We start from the raw sequence: 14,290 nt of genomic DNA on the forward strand, positions 1-14,290 counted from the left end.
CTAATTCTGACGTCGACTGAAATGTGGTGCTTTGGCAAAGTTAATGCCCTGACACAAGGCAAAGTTGGCAAAGTTACAGCCTTGCGGCTGAAGACCGTAGCTGTTGTCCGTAGCCAAAACTTAAGTCTGTCAGAAGTGGGATTCGAACCCACGCCTCCAGGGGAGACTGCGACCTGAACGCAGCGCCTTAGACCGCTCGGCCATCCTGACACGCTTGCGTGGTGGGAGCTGACCCGTTGCGGCTACACCCAGCTTGTGGTCTGAATCCCTAACGAAATGTTGATTCGATTCAAATATAGCTCCACATGTTCTGCCAAGCGCTGAAGACTGTAGCTGTTATCCGAAGCCAAAGGACAAAGGACAGTTCTGTCGGAAAAGTGGGATTCGAACCCACACCTCCAGAGGAGACTGCGACCTGAACGCAGCTTTTGGATCTACGCCCTGCAGGCAGGCACCGACACGCTAGCGCTTCGCATTTCAGACCGGTCATCCCGCCGGCCTCGTTGGCGCAGTTAGGCAGCGCGTCAGTCTCATAATCTGAAGGTCGTGAGTTCGAGCCTCACACGGGGCAGCGTGGTGCCTTTCGATAGCTGAGAGCGCTTACACGACAGAGCGGGCTTCTCTGTTCCCGTCCGCCTGCTTGTCTCCTTCGCCTGAGGGAAAAAGGCCACAGCTCATCTGAAGGGTGGACGACACGACATTGCGGGAGAAACTGTGAGTTTCCAGGTAAATTCCCTAAATCCCATCCAGCGACATTGCATTCAGTCCTAGGCCACCCTTTGACATGCAATATAATCGAAATTCAGTGTTCACGCTGGGCTAATGCTGAATGAATGCAGGAATACCATCCCTGTCGTATTCATGTAACATGTGGCGGTGTTCTTGTGAGGTTTTCTTAAGGGTAATATCATGCTGGCATTGGAAATGAAATTCCCTATTAATGGGAGGGCAAGCTTTCGTGAACCTTAAAGCAATGTTGCCTTCATCTTAAGGAAATATTGACTCGATTCTATTACGACTTGACATAGTCTTTCAAGGCATTCTTTAAAAGTGCCTGCAACTTGGTATCGGGGAAGGAGTGACGTCGCACAAACGATAAAACGGAGTAATTCTCAAGTTTAACGGAAGTTACTGCCACTTTATACTAATTCTGACGTCGACTGAAATGTGGTGCTTTGGCAAAGTTAATGCCCTGACACAAGGCAAAGTTAGCTGAAGACCATAGCTGTTGTCCGTAGCCGAAACTTAAGTCTGTCAGAAGTGGGATTCGAACCCACGCCTCCAGGGGAGACTGCGACCTGAACGCAGCGCCTTAGACCGCTCGGCCATCCTGACACGCTTGCGTGGTGGGAGCTGACCCGTTGCGGCTACACCCAGCTTGTGGTCTGAATCCCTAACGAAATGTTGATTCGATTCAAATATAGCTCCACATGTTCTGCCAAGCGCTGAAGACTGTAGCTGTTATCCGAAGCCAAAGGACAAAGGACAGCTCTGTCGGAAAAGTGGGATTCGAACCCACACCTCCAGAGGAGACTGCGACCTGAACGCAGCTTTTGGATCTACGCCCTGCAGGCAGGCACCGACACGCTAGCGCTTCGCATTTCAGACCGGTCATCCCGCCGGCCTCGTTGGCGCAGTTAGGCAGCGTGTCAGTCTCATAATCTGAAGGTCGTGAGTTCGAGCCTCACACGGGGCAGCGTGGTGCCTTTTGATAGCTGAGAGCGCTTACACGACAGAGCGGGCTTCTCTGTTCCCGTCCGCCTGCTTGTCTCCTTCGCCTGAGGGAAAAAGGCCACAGCTCATCTGAAGGGTGGACGACACGACATTGCGGGAGAAACTGTGAGTTTCCAGGTAAATTCCCTAAATACCATCCAGCGACATTGCATTCAGTCCTAGGCCACCCTTTGACATGCAATATAATCGAAATTCAGTGTTCACGCTGGGCTAATGCTGAATGAATGCAGGAATACCATCCCTGTCATATTCATGTAACATGTGGCGGTGTTCTTGTGAGGTTTTCTTAAGGGTAATATCATGCTGGCATTGGAAATGAAATTCCCTATTAATGGGAAGGCAAGCTTTCGTGAACCTTAAAGCAATGTTGCCTTCATCTTAAGGAAATATTGACTCGATTCTATTACGACTTGACATAGTCTTTCAAGGCATTCTTTAAAAGTGCCTGCAACTTGGTATCGGGGAAGGAGTGACGTCGCACAAACGATACAACGGAGTAATTCTCAAGTTTAACGGAACGCCCGTCGGCGTTACTGCCACTTTATACTAATTCTGACGTTGACTGAAATGTGGTGCTTTGGCAAAGTTAATGCCCTGATAAAGGCAAAGTTGGCAAAGTTACAGCCTTGCGGCTGAAGACCATAGCTGTTGTCCGTAGCAGAAACTTAAGTCTGTCAGAATTGGGATTCGAACCCACGCCTCCAGGGGAGACTGCGACCTGAACGCAGCGCCTTAGACCGCTCGGCCATCCTGACACGCTTGCGTGGTGGGAGCTGACCCGTTGCGGCTACACCCAGCTTGTGGTCTGAATCCCTAACGAAATGTTGATTCGATTCAAATATAGCTCCACATGTTCTGCCAAGCGCTGAAGACTGTAGCTGTTATCCGAAGCCAAAGGACAAAGGACAGTTCTGTCGGAAAAGTGGGATTCGAACCCACACCTCCAGAGGAGACTGCGACCTGAACGCAGCTTTTGGATCTACGCCCTGCAGGCAGGCACCGACACGCTAGCGCTTCGCATTTCAGACCGGTCATCCCGCCGGCCTCGTTGGCGCAGTTAGGCAGCGCGTCAGTCTCATAATCTGAAGGTCGTGCCTCACACGGGGCAGCGTGGTGCCTTTTGATAGCTGAGAGCGCTTACACGACAGAGCGGGCTTCTCTGTTCCCGTCCGCCTGCTTGTCTCCTTCGCCTGAGGGAAAAAGGCCACAGCTCATCTGAAGGGTGGACGACACGACATTGCGGGAGAAACTGTGAGTTTCCAGGTAAATTCCCTAAATACCATCCAGTGACATTGCATTCAGTCCTAGGCCACCCTTTGACATGCAATATAATCGAAATTCAGTGTTCACGCTGGGCTAATGCTGAATGAATGCAGGAATACCATCCCTGTCGTATTCATGTAACATGTGGCGGTGTTCTTGTGAGGTTTTCTTAAGGGTAATATCATGCTGGCATTGGAAATGAAATTCCCTATTAATGGGAAGGCAAGCTTTCGTGAACCTTAAAGCAATGTTGCCTTCATCTTAAGGAAATATTGACTCGATTCTATTACGACTTGACATAGTCTTTCAAGGCATTCTTTAAAAGTGCCTGCAACTTGGTATCGGGGAAGGAGTGACGTCGCACAAACGATAAAACGGAGTAATTCTCAAGTTTAACGGAAGTTACTGCCACTTTATACTAATTCTGACGTCGACTGAAATGTGGTGCTTTGGCAAAGTTAATGCCCTGACACAAGGCAAAGTTACAGCCTTGCGGCTGAAGACCGTAGCTGTTGTCCGTAGCAGAAACTTAAGTCTGTCAGAAGTGGGATTCGAACCCACGCCTCCAGGGGAGACTGCGACCTGAACGCAGCGCCTTAGACCGCTCGGCCATCCTGACACGCTTGCGTGGTGGGAGCTGACCCGTTGCGGCTACACCCAGCTTGTGGTCTGAATCCCTAACGAAATGTTGATTCGATTCAAATATAGCTCCACATGTTCTGCCAAGCGCTGAAGACTGTAGCTGTTATCCGAAGCCAAAGGACAAAGGACAGTTCTGTCGGAAAAGTGGGATTCGAACCCACACCTCCAGAGGAGACTGCGACCTGAACGCAGCTTTTGGATCTACGCCCTGCAGGCAGGCACCGACACGCTAGCGCTTCGCATTTCAGACCGGTCATCCCGCCGGCCTCGTTGGCGCAGTTAGGCAGCGCGTCAGTCTCATAATCTGAAGGTCGTGAGTTCGAGCCTCACACGGGGCAGCGTGGTGCCTTTCGATAGCTGAGAGCGCTTACACGACAGAGCGGGCTTCTCTGTTCCCGTCCGCCTGCTTGTCTCCTTCGCCTGAGGGAAAAAGGCCACAGCTCATCTGAAGGGTGGACGACACGACATTGCGGGAGAAACTGTGAGTTTCCAGGTAAATTCCCTAAATCCCATCCAGCGACATTGCATTCAGTCCTAGGCCACCCTTTGACATGCAATATAATCGAAATTCAGTGTTCACGCTGGGCTAATGCTGAATGAATGCAGGAATACCATCCCTGTCGTATTCATGTAACATGTGGCGGTGTTCTTGTGAGGTTTTCTTAAGGGTAATATGATGCTGGCATTGGAAATGAAATTCCCTATTAATGGGAAGGCAAGCTTTCGTGAACCTTAAAGCAATGTTGCCTTCATCTTAAGGAAATATTGACTCGATTCTATTACGACTTGACATAGTCTTTCAAGGCATTCTTTAAAAGTGCCTGCAACTTGGTATCGGGGAAGGAGTGACGTCGCACAAACGATACAACGGAGTAATTCTCAAGTTTAACGGAACGCCCGTCGGCGTTACTGCCACTTTATACTAATTCTGACGTCGACTGAAATGTGGTGCTTTGGCAAAGTTAATGCCCTGACACAAGGCAAAGTTGGCAAAGTTACAGCCTTGCGGCTGAAGACCGTAGCTGTTGTCCGTAGCAGAAACTTAAGTCTGTCAGAAGTGGGATTCGAACCCACGCCTCCAGGGGAGACTGCGACCTGAACGCAGCGCCTTAGACCGCTCGGCCATCCTGACACGCTTGCGTGGTGGGAGCTGACCCGTTGCGGCTACACCCAGCTTGTGGTCTGAATCCCTAACGAAATGTTGATTCGATTCAAATATAGCTCCACATGTTCTGCCAAGCGCTGAAGACTGTAGCTGTTATCCGAAGCCAAAGGACAAAGGACAGTTCTGTCGGAAAAGTGGGATTCGAACCCACACCTCCAGAGGAGACTGCGACCTGAACGCAGCTTTTGGATCTACGCCCTGCAGGCAGGCACCGACACGCTAGCGCTTCGCATTTCAGACCGGTCATCCCGCCGGCCTCGTTGGCGCAGTTAGGCAGCGCGTCAGTCTCATAATCTGAAGGTCGTGCCTCACACGGGGCAGCGTGGTGCCTTTTGATAGCTGAGAGCGCTTACACGACAGAGCGGGCTTCTCTGTTCCCGTCCGCCTGCTTGTCTCCTTCGCCTGAGGGAAAAAGGCCACAGCTCATCTGAAGGGCGGACGACACGACATTGCGGGAGAAACTGTGAGTTTCCAGGTAAATTCCCTAAATACCATCCAGCGACATTGCATTCAGTCCTAGGCCACCCTTTGACATGCAATATAATCGAAATTCAGTGTTCACGCTGGGCTAATGCTGAATGAATGCAGGAATACCATCCCTGTCGTATTCATGTAACATGTGGCGGTGTTCTTGTGAGGTTTTCTTAAGGGTAATATCATGCTGGCATTGGAAATGAAATTCCCTATTAATGGGAAGGCAAGCTTTCGTGAACCTTAAAGCAATGTTGCCTTCATCTTAAGGAAATATTGACTCGATTCTATTACGACTTGACATAGTCTTTCAAGGCATTCTTTAAAAGTGCCTGCAACTTGGTATCGGGGAAGGAGTGACGTCGCACAAACGATACAACGGAGTAATTCTCAAGTTTAACGGAAGTTACTGCCACTTTATACTAATTCTGACGTCGACTGAAATGTGGTGCTTTGGCAAAGTTAATGCCCTGACACAAGGCAAAGTTGGCAAAGTTACAGCCTTGCAGCTGAAGACCGTAGCAGAAACTTAAGTCTGTCAGAAGTGGGATTCGAACCCACGCCTCCAGGGGAGACTGCGACCTGAACGCAGCGCCTTAGACCGCTCGGCCATCCTGACACGCTTGCGTGGTGGGAGCTGACCCGTTGCGGCTACACCCAGCTTGTGGTCTGAATCCCTAACGAAATGTTGATTCGATTCAAATATAGCTCCACATGTTCTGCCAAGCGCTGAAGACTGTAGCTGTTATCCGAAGCCAAAGGACAAAGGACAGTTCTGTCGGAAAAGTGGGATTCGAACCCACACCTCCAGAGGAGACTGCGACCTGAACGCAGCTTTTGGATCTACGCCCTGCAGGCAGGCACCGACACGCTAGCGCTTCGCATTTCAGACCGGTCATCCCGCCGGCCTCGTTGGCGCAGTTAGGCAGCGCGTCAGTCTCATAATCTGAAGGTCGTGCCTCACACGGGGCAGCGTGGTGCCTTTTGATAGCTGAGAGCGCTTACACGACAGAGCGGGCTTCTCTGTTCCCGTCCGCCTGCTTGTCTCCTTCGCCTGAGGGAAAAGGCCACAGCTCATCTGAAGGGCGGACGACACGACATTGCGGGAGAAACTGTGAGTTTCCAGGTAAATTCCCTAAATACCATCCAGCGACATTGCATTCAGTCCTAGGCCACCCTTTGACATGCAATATAATCGAAATTCAGTGTTCACGCTGGGCTAATGCTGAATGAATGCAGGAATACCATCCCTGTCGTATTCATGTAACATGTGGCGGTGTTCTTGTGAGGTTTTCTTAAGGGTAATATCATGCTGGCATTGGAAATGAAATTCCCTATTAATGGGAAGGCAAGCTTTCGTGAACCTTAAAGCAATGTTGCCTTCATCTTAAGGAAATATTGACTCGATTCTATTACGACTTGACATAGTCTTTCAAGGCATTCTTTAAAAGTGCCTGCAACTTGGTATCGGGGAAGGAGTGACGTCGCACAAACGATAAAACGGAGTAATTCTCAAGTTTAACGGAAGTTACTGCCACTTTATACTAATTCTGACGTCGACTGAAATGTGGTGCTTTGGCAAAGTTAATGCCCTGACACAAGGCAAAGTTGGCAAAGTTACAGCCTTGCGGCTGAAGACCGTAGCTGTTGTCCGTAGCCAAAACTTAAGTCTGTCAGAAGTGGGATTCGAACCCACGCCTCCAGGGGAGACTGCGACCTGAACGCAGCGCCTTAGACCGCTCGGCCATCCTGACACGCTTGCGTGGTGGGAGCTGACCCGTTGCGGCTACACCCAGCTTGTGGTCTGAATCCCTAACGAAATGTTGATTCGATTCAAATATAGCTCCACATGTTCTGCCAAGCGCTGAAGACTGTAGCTGTTATCCGAAGCCAAAGGACAAAGGACAGTTCTGTCGGAAAAGTGGGATTCGAACCCACACCTCCAGAGGAGACTGCGACCTGAACGCAGCTTTTGGATCTACGCCCTGCAGGCAGGCACCGACACGCTAGCGCTTCGCATTTCAGACCGGTCATCCCGCCGGCCTCGTTGGCGCAGTTAGGCAGCGCGTCAGTCTCATAATCTGAAGGTCGTGAGTTCGAGCCTCACACGGGGCAGCGTGGTGCCTTTTGATAGCTGAGAGCGCTTACACGACAGAGCGGGCTTCTCTGTTCCCGTCCGCCTGCTTGTCTCCTTCGCCTGAGGGAAAAAGGCCACAGCTCATCTGAAGGGTGGACGACACGACATTGCGGGAGAAACTGTGAGTTTCCAGGTAAATTCCCTAAATCCCATCCAGCGACATTGCATTCAGTCCTAGGCCACCCTTTGACATGCAATATAATCGAAATTCAGTGTTCACGCTGGGCTAATGCTGAATGAATGCAGGAATACCATCCCTGTCGTATTCATGTAACATGTGGCTGTGTTCTTGTGAGGTTTTCTTAAGGGTAATATCATGCTGGCATTGGAAATGAAATTCCCTATTAATGGGAAGGCAAGCTTTCGTGAACCTTAAAGCAATGTTGCCTTCATCTTAAGGAAATATTGACTCGATTCTATTACGACTTGACATAGTCTTTCAAGGCATTCTTTAAAAGTGCCTGCAACTTGGTATCGGGGAAGGAGTGACGTCGCACAAACGATAAAACGGAGTAATTCTCAAGTTTAACGGAACGCCCGTCGGCGTTACTGCCACTTTATACTAATTCTGACGTCGACTGAAATGTGGTGCTTTGGCAAAGTTAATGCCCTGAAACAAGGCAAAGTTGGCAAAGTTACAGCCTTGCGGCTGAAGACCGTAGCTGTTGTCCGTAGCAGAAACTTAAGTCTGTCAGAAGTGGGATTCGAACCCACACCTCCAGGGGAGACTGCGACCTGAACGCAGCGCCTTAGACCGCTCGGCCATCCTGACACGCTTGCATGGTGGGAGCTGACCCGTTGCGGCTACACCCAGCTTGTGGTCTGAATCCCTAACGAAATGTTGATTCGATTCAAACATAGCTCCACATGTTCTGCCAAGCGCTGAAGACTGTAGCTGTTATCCGAAGCCAAAGGACAAAGGACAGTTCTGTCGGAAAAGTGGGATTCGCACCCACACCTCCAGAGGAGACTGCGACCTGAACGAAGCTTTTGGATCTACGCCCTGCAGGCAGGCACCGACACGCTAGCGCTTCGCATTTCAGACCAGTCATCCCGCCGGCCTCGTTGGCGCAGTTAGGCGGCGCGTCAGTCTCATAATCTGAAGGTCGTGAGTTCGAGCCTCACACGGGGCAGCGTGGTGCCTTTTGATAGCTGAGAGCGCTTACACGACAGAGCGGGCTTCTCTGTTCCCGTCCGCCTGCTTGTCTCCTTCGCCTGAGGGAAAAAGGCCACAGCTCATCTGAAGGGTGGACGACACGACATTGCGGGAGAAACTGTGAGTTTCCAGGTAAATTCCCTAAATCCCATCCAGCGACATTGCATTCAGTCCTAGGCCACCCTTTGACATGCAATATAATCGAAATTCAGTGTTCACGCTGGGCTAATGCTGAATGAATGCAGGAATACCATCCCTGTCGTATTCATGTAACATGTGGCGGTGTTCTTGTGAGGTTTTCTTAAGGGTAATATCATGCTGGCATTGGAAATGAAATTCCCTATTAATGGGAAGGCAAGCTTTCGTGAACCTTAAAGCAATGTTGCCCTCATCTTAAGGAAATATTGACTCGATTCTATTACGACTTGACATAGTCTTTCAAGGCATTCTTTAAAAGTGCCTGCAACTTGGTATCGGGGAAGGAGTGACGTCGCACAAACGATAAAACGGAGTAATTCTCAAGTTTAACGGAACGCCCGTCGGCGTTACTGCCACTTTATACTAATTCTGACGTCGACTGAAATGTGGTGCTTTGGCAAAGTTAATGCCCTGACACAAGGCAAAGTTGGCAAAGTTACAGCCTTGCGGCTGAAGACCGTAGCTGTTGTCCGTAGCAGAAACTTAAGTCTGTCAGAAGTGGGATTCGAACCCACGCCTCCAGGGGAGACTGCGACCTGAACGCAGCGCCTTAGACCGCTCGGCCATCCTGACACGCTTGCGTGGTGGGAGCTGACCCGTTGCGGCTACACCCAGCTTGTGGTCTGAATCCCTAACGAAATGTTGATTCGATTCAAATATAGCTCCACATGTTCTGCCAAGCGCTGAAGACTGTAGCTGTTATCCGAAGCCAAAGGACAAAGGACAGTTCTGTCGGAAAAGTGGGATTCGAACCCACACCTCCAGAGGAGACTGCGACCTGAACGCAGCTTTTGGATCTACGCCCTGCAGGCAGGCACCGACACGCTAGCGCTTCGCATTTCAGACCGGTCATCCCGCCGGCCTCGTTGGCGCAGTTAGGCAGCGCGTCAGTCTCATAATCTGAAGGTCGTGAGTTCGAGCCTCACACGGGGCAGCGTGGTGCCTTTCGATAGCTGAGAGCGCTTACACGACAGAGCGGGCTTCTCTGTTCCCGTCCGCCTGCTTGTCTCCTTCGCCTGAGGGAAAAAGGCCACAGCTCATCTGAAGGGTGGACGACACGACATTGCGGGAGAAACTGTGAGTTTCCAGGTAAATTCCCTAAATCCCATCCAGCGACATTGCATTCAGTCCTAGGCCACCCTTTGACATGCAATATAATCGAAATTCAGTGTTCACGCTGGGCTAATGCTGAATGAATGCAGGAATACCATCCCTGTCGTATTCATGTAACATGTGGCGGTGTTCTTGTGAGGTTTTCTTAAGGGTAATATGATGCTGGCATTGGAAATGAAATTCCCTATTAATGGGAAGGCAAGCTTTCGTGAACCTTAAAGCAATGTTGCCTTCATCTTAAGGAAATATTGACTCGATTCTATTACGACTTGACATAGTCTTTCAAGGCATTCTTTAAAAGTGCCTGCAACTTGGTATCGGGGAAGGAGTGACGTCGCACAAACGATACAACGGAGTAATTCTCAAGTTTAACGGAACGCCCGTCGGCGTTACTGCCACTTTATACTAATTCTGACGTCGACTGAAATGTGGTGCTTTGGCAAAGTTAATGCCCTGACACAAGGCAAAGTTGGCAAAGTTACAGCCTTGCGGCTGAAGACTGTAGCTGTTGTCCGTAGCAGAAACTTAAGTCTGTCAGAAGTGGGATTCGAACCCACGCCTCCAGGGGAGACTGCGACCTGAACGCAGCGCCTTAGACCGCTCGGCCATCCTGACACGCTTGCGTGGTGGGAGCTGACCCGTTGCGGCTACACCCAGCTTGTGGTCTGAATCCCTAACGAAATGTTGATTCGATTCAAATATAGCTCCACATGTTCTGCCAAGCGCTGAAGACTGTAGCTGTTATCCGAAGCCAAAGGACAAAGGACAGTTCTGTCGGAAAAGTGGGATTCGAACCCACACCTCCAGAGGAGACTGCGACCTGAACGCAGCTTTTGGATCTACGCCCTGCAGGCAGGCACCGACACGCTAGCGCTTCGCATTTCAGACCGGTCATCCCGCCGGCCTCGTTGGCGCAGTTAGGCAGCGCGTCAGTCTCATAATCTGAAGGTCGTGCCTCACACGGGGCAGCGTGGTGCCTTTTGATAGCTGAGAGCGCTTACACGACAGAGCGGGCTTCTCTGTTCCCGTCCGCCTGCTTGTCTCCTTCGCCTGAGGGAAAAAGGCCACAGCTCATCTGAAGGGCGGACGACACGACATTGCGGGAGAAACTGTGAGTTTCCAGGTAAATTCCCTAAATACCATCCAGCGACATTGCATTCAGTCCTAGGCCACCCTTTGACATGCAATATAATCGAAATTCAGTGTTCACGCTGGGCTAATGCTGAATGAATGCAGGAATACCATCCCTGTCGTATTCATGTAACATGTGGCGGTGTTCTTGTGAGGTTTTCTTAAGGGTAATATCATGCTGGCATTGGAAATGAAATTCCCTATTAATGGGAAGGCAAGCTTTCGTGAACCTTAAAGCAATGTTGCCTTCATCTTAAGGAAATATTGACTCGATTCTATTACGACTTGACATAGTCTTTCAAGGCATTCTTTAAAAGTGCCTGCAACTTGGTATCGGGGAAGGAGTGACGTCGCACAAACGATACAACGGAGTAATTCTCAAGTTCGCCACTTTATACTAATTCTGACGTCGACTGAAATGTGGTGCTTTGGCAAAGTTAATGCCCTGACACAAGGCAAAGTTGGCAAAGTTACAGCCTTGCGGCTGAAGACCGTAGCTGTTGTCTGTAGCCGAAACTTAAGTCTGTCAGAAGTGGGATTCAAACCCACGCCTCCAGGGGAGACTGCGACCTGAACACAGCGCCTTAGACCGCTCGGCCATCCTGACACGCTTGCGTGGTGGGAGCTGACCCGTTGCGGCTACACCCAGCTTGTGGTCTGAATCCCTAACGAAATGTTGATTCGATTCAAACATAGCTCCACATGTTCTGCCAAGCGCTGAAGACTGTAGCTGTTATCCGAAGCCAAAGGACAAAGGACAGTTCTGTCGGAAAAGTGGGATTCGCACCCACACCTCCAGAGGAGACTGCGACCTGAACGCAGCTTTTGGATCTACGCCCTGCAGGCAGGCACCGACACGCTAGCGCTTCGCATTTCAGACCGGTCATCCCGCCGGCCTCGTTGGCGCAGTTAGGCAGCGCGTCAGTCTCATAATCTGAAGGTCGTGAGTTCGAGCCTCACACGGGGCAGCGTGGTGCCTTTTGATAGCTGAGAGCGCTTACACGACAGAGCGGGCTTCTCTGTTCCCGTCCGCCTGCTTGTCTCCTTCGCCTGAGGGAAAAAGGCCACAGCTCATCTGAAGGGTGGACGACACGACATTGCGGGAGAAACTGTGAGTTTCCAGGTAAATTCCCTAAATCCCATCCAGCGACATTGCATTCAGTCCTAGGCCACCCTTTGACATGCAATATAATCGAAATTCAGTGTTCACGCTGGGCTAATGCTGAATGAATGCAGGAATACCATCCCTGTCGTATTCATGTAACATGTGGCGGTGTTCTTGTGAGGTTTTCTTAAGGGTAATATCATGCTGGCATTGGAAATGAAATTCCCTATTAATGGGAAGGCAAGCTTTCGTGAACCTTAAAGCAATGTTGCCTTCATCTTAAGGAAATATTGACTCGATTCTATTACGACTTGACATAGTCTTTCAAGGCATTCTTTAAAAGTGCCTGCAACTTGGTATCGGGGAAGGAGTGACGTCGCACAAACGATAAAACGGAGTAATTCTCAAGTTTAACGGAACGCCCGTCGGCGTTACTGCCACTTTATACTAATTCTGACGTCGACTGAAATGTGGTGCTTTGGCAAAGTTAATGCCCTGACACAAGGCAAAGTTGGCAAAGTTACAGCCTTGCAGCTGAAGACCGTAGCAGAAACTTAAGTCTGTCAGAAGTGGGATTCGAACCCACGCCTCCAGGGGAGACTGCGACCTGAACGCAGCGCCTTAGACCGCTCGGCCATCCTGACACGCTTGCGTGGTGGGAGCTGACCCGTTGCGGCTACACCCAGCTTGTGGTCTGAATCCCTAACGAAATGTTGATTCGATTCAAATATAGCTCCACATGTTCTGCCAAGCGCTGAAGACTGTAGCTGTTATCCGAAGCCAAAGGACAAAGGACAGCTCTGTCGGAAAAGTGGGATTCGAACCCACACCTCCAGAGGAGACTGCGACCTGAACGCAGCTTTTGGATCTACGCCCTGCAGGCAGGCACCGACACGCTAGCGCTTCGCATTTCAGACCGGTCATCCCGCCGGCCTCGTTGGCGCAGTTAGGCAGCGTGTCAGTCTCATAATCTGAAGGTCGTGAGTTCGAGCCTCACACGGGGCAGCGTGGTGCCTTTTGATAGCTGAGAGCGCTTACACGACAGAGCGGGCTTCTCTGTTCCCGTCCGCCTGCTTGTCTCCTTCGCCTGAGGGAAAAAGGCCACAGCTCATCTGAAGGGTGGACGACACGACATTGCGGGAGAAACTGTGAGTTTCCAGGTAAATTCCCTAAATACCATCCAGCGACATTGCATTCAGTCCTAGGCCACCCTTTGACATGCAATATAATCGAAATTCAGTGTTCACGCTGGGCTAATGCTGAATGAATGCAGGAATACCATCCCTGTCATATTCATGTAACATGTGGCGGTGTTCTTGTGAGGTTTTCTTAAGGGTAATATCATGCTGGCATTGGAAATGAAATTCCCTATTAATGGGAAGGCAAGCTTTCGTGAACCTTAAAGCAATGTTGCCTTCATCTTAAGGAAATATTGACTCGATTCTATTACGACTTGACATAGTCTTTCAAGGCATTCTTTAAAAGTGCCTGCAACTTGGTATCGGGGAAGGAGTGACGTCGCACAAACGATACAACGGAGTAATTCTCAAGTTTAACGGAACGCCCGTCGGCGTTACTGCCACTTTATACTAATTCTGACGTTGACTGAAATGTGGTGCTTTGGCAAAGTTAATGCCCTGATAAAGGCAAAGTTGGCAAAGTTACAGCCTTGCGGCTGAAGACCATAGCTGTTGTCCGTAGCAGAAACTTAAGTCTGTCAGAATTGGGATTCGAACCCACGCCTCCAGGGGAGACTGCGACCTGAACGCAGCGCCTTAGACCGCTCGGCCATCCTGACACGCTTGCGTGGTGGGAGCTGACCCGTTGCGGCTACACCCAGCTTGTGGTCTGAATCCCTAACGAAATGTTGATTCGATTCAAATATAGCTCCACATGTTCTGCCAAGCGCTGAAGACTGTAGCTGTTATCCGAAGCCAAAGGACAAAGGACAGTTCTGTCGGAAAAGTGGGATTCGAACCCACACCTCCAGAGGAGACTGCGACCTGAACGCAGCTTTTGGATCTACGCCCTGCAGGCAGGCACCGACACGCTAGCGCTTCGCATTTCAGACCGGTCATCCCGCCGGCCTCGTTGGCGCAGTTAGGCAGCGCGTCAGTCTCATAATCTGAAGGTCGTGCCTCACACGGGGCAGCGTGGTGCCTTTTGATAGCTGAG

General features: G+C 50.4%; 21 non-coding genes across 21 annotated transcripts; 8 read left to right on the forward strand and 13 right to left on the reverse strand.

The window, feature by feature from the left end:
• Nucleotides 1-127: 127 nt before the first annotated feature.
• trnal-cag (transfer RNA leucine (anticodon CAG)) lies at nt 128-210 on the reverse strand. The gene has a single exon. It is a non-coding gene; the product is annotated as a tRNA-Leu (tRNA).
• A 287-nt stretch (nt 211-497) lies between these two features.
• On the forward strand, nt 498-571 carry trnam-cau (transfer RNA methionine (anticodon CAU)). The gene has a single exon. It is a non-coding gene; the product is annotated as a tRNA-Met (tRNA).
• Nucleotides 572-1,252: 681 nt separating this feature from the next.
• On the reverse strand, nt 1,253-1,335 carry trnal-cag (transfer RNA leucine (anticodon CAG)). Its single transcript has one exon. It is a non-coding gene; the product is annotated as a tRNA-Leu (tRNA).
• A 287-nt stretch (nt 1,336-1,622) lies between these two features.
• Nucleotides 1,623-1,696, forward strand: trnam-cau (transfer RNA methionine (anticodon CAU)). Its single transcript has one exon. It is a non-coding gene; the product is annotated as a tRNA-Met (tRNA).
• A 710-nt stretch (nt 1,697-2,406) lies between these two features.
• On the reverse strand, nt 2,407-2,489 carry trnal-cag (transfer RNA leucine (anticodon CAG)). The gene has a single exon. It is a non-coding gene; the product is annotated as a tRNA-Leu (tRNA).
• Nucleotides 2,490-3,533: 1,044 nt separating this feature from the next.
• trnal-cag (transfer RNA leucine (anticodon CAG)) lies at nt 3,534-3,616 on the reverse strand. Its single transcript has one exon. It is a non-coding gene; the product is annotated as a tRNA-Leu (tRNA).
• A 287-nt stretch (nt 3,617-3,903) lies between these two features.
• trnam-cau (transfer RNA methionine (anticodon CAU)) lies at nt 3,904-3,977 on the forward strand. Its single transcript has one exon. It is a non-coding gene; the product is annotated as a tRNA-Met (tRNA).
• Nucleotides 3,978-4,688: 711 nt separating this feature from the next.
• On the reverse strand, nt 4,689-4,771 carry trnal-cag (transfer RNA leucine (anticodon CAG)). Its single transcript has one exon. It is a non-coding gene; the product is annotated as a tRNA-Leu (tRNA).
• Nucleotides 4,772-5,811: 1,040 nt separating this feature from the next.
• trnal-cag (transfer RNA leucine (anticodon CAG)) lies at nt 5,812-5,894 on the reverse strand. Its single transcript has one exon. It is a non-coding gene; the product is annotated as a tRNA-Leu (tRNA).
• Nucleotides 5,895-6,946: 1,052 nt separating this feature from the next.
• trnal-cag (transfer RNA leucine (anticodon CAG)) lies at nt 6,947-7,029 on the reverse strand. The gene has a single exon. It is a non-coding gene; the product is annotated as a tRNA-Leu (tRNA).
• Nucleotides 7,030-7,316: 287 nt separating this feature from the next.
• On the forward strand, nt 7,317-7,390 carry trnam-cau (transfer RNA methionine (anticodon CAU)). Its single transcript has one exon. It is a non-coding gene; the product is annotated as a tRNA-Met (tRNA).
• A 711-nt stretch (nt 7,391-8,101) lies between these two features.
• Nucleotides 8,102-8,184, reverse strand: trnal-cag (transfer RNA leucine (anticodon CAG)). The gene has a single exon. It is a non-coding gene; the product is annotated as a tRNA-Leu (tRNA).
• Nucleotides 8,185-8,471: 287 nt separating this feature from the next.
• On the forward strand, nt 8,472-8,545 carry trnam-cau (transfer RNA methionine (anticodon CAU)). The gene has a single exon. It is a non-coding gene; the product is annotated as a tRNA-Met (tRNA).
• A 711-nt stretch (nt 8,546-9,256) lies between these two features.
• On the reverse strand, nt 9,257-9,339 carry trnal-cag (transfer RNA leucine (anticodon CAG)). Its single transcript has one exon. It is a non-coding gene; the product is annotated as a tRNA-Leu (tRNA).
• A 287-nt stretch (nt 9,340-9,626) lies between these two features.
• Nucleotides 9,627-9,700, forward strand: trnam-cau (transfer RNA methionine (anticodon CAU)). The gene has a single exon. It is a non-coding gene; the product is annotated as a tRNA-Met (tRNA).
• Nucleotides 9,701-10,411: 711 nt separating this feature from the next.
• Nucleotides 10,412-10,494, reverse strand: trnal-cag (transfer RNA leucine (anticodon CAG)). The gene has a single exon. It is a non-coding gene; the product is annotated as a tRNA-Leu (tRNA).
• Nucleotides 10,495-11,534: 1,040 nt separating this feature from the next.
• On the reverse strand, nt 11,535-11,617 carry trnal-cag (transfer RNA leucine (anticodon CAG)). Its single transcript has one exon. It is a non-coding gene; the product is annotated as a tRNA-Leu (tRNA).
• A 287-nt stretch (nt 11,618-11,904) lies between these two features.
• Nucleotides 11,905-11,978, forward strand: trnam-cau (transfer RNA methionine (anticodon CAU)). Its single transcript has one exon. It is a non-coding gene; the product is annotated as a tRNA-Met (tRNA).
• Nucleotides 11,979-12,676: 698 nt separating this feature from the next.
• On the reverse strand, nt 12,677-12,759 carry trnal-cag (transfer RNA leucine (anticodon CAG)). Its single transcript has one exon. It is a non-coding gene; the product is annotated as a tRNA-Leu (tRNA).
• A 287-nt stretch (nt 12,760-13,046) lies between these two features.
• Nucleotides 13,047-13,120, forward strand: trnam-cau (transfer RNA methionine (anticodon CAU)). Its single transcript has one exon. It is a non-coding gene; the product is annotated as a tRNA-Met (tRNA).
• Nucleotides 13,121-13,830: 710 nt separating this feature from the next.
• Nucleotides 13,831-13,913, reverse strand: trnal-cag (transfer RNA leucine (anticodon CAG)). The gene has a single exon. It is a non-coding gene; the product is annotated as a tRNA-Leu (tRNA).
• Between the last annotated feature and the right edge of the window lie 377 nt (nt 13,914-14,290).

Source organism: Garra rufa, unplaced genomic scaffold, assembly GCF_049309525.1.
Source record: "Garra rufa unplaced genomic scaffold, GarRuf1.0 hap1_unplaced_434, whole genome shotgun sequence".
Lineage (NCBI taxonomy): Eukaryota > Metazoa > Chordata > Actinopteri > Cypriniformes > Cyprinidae > Garra > Garra rufa.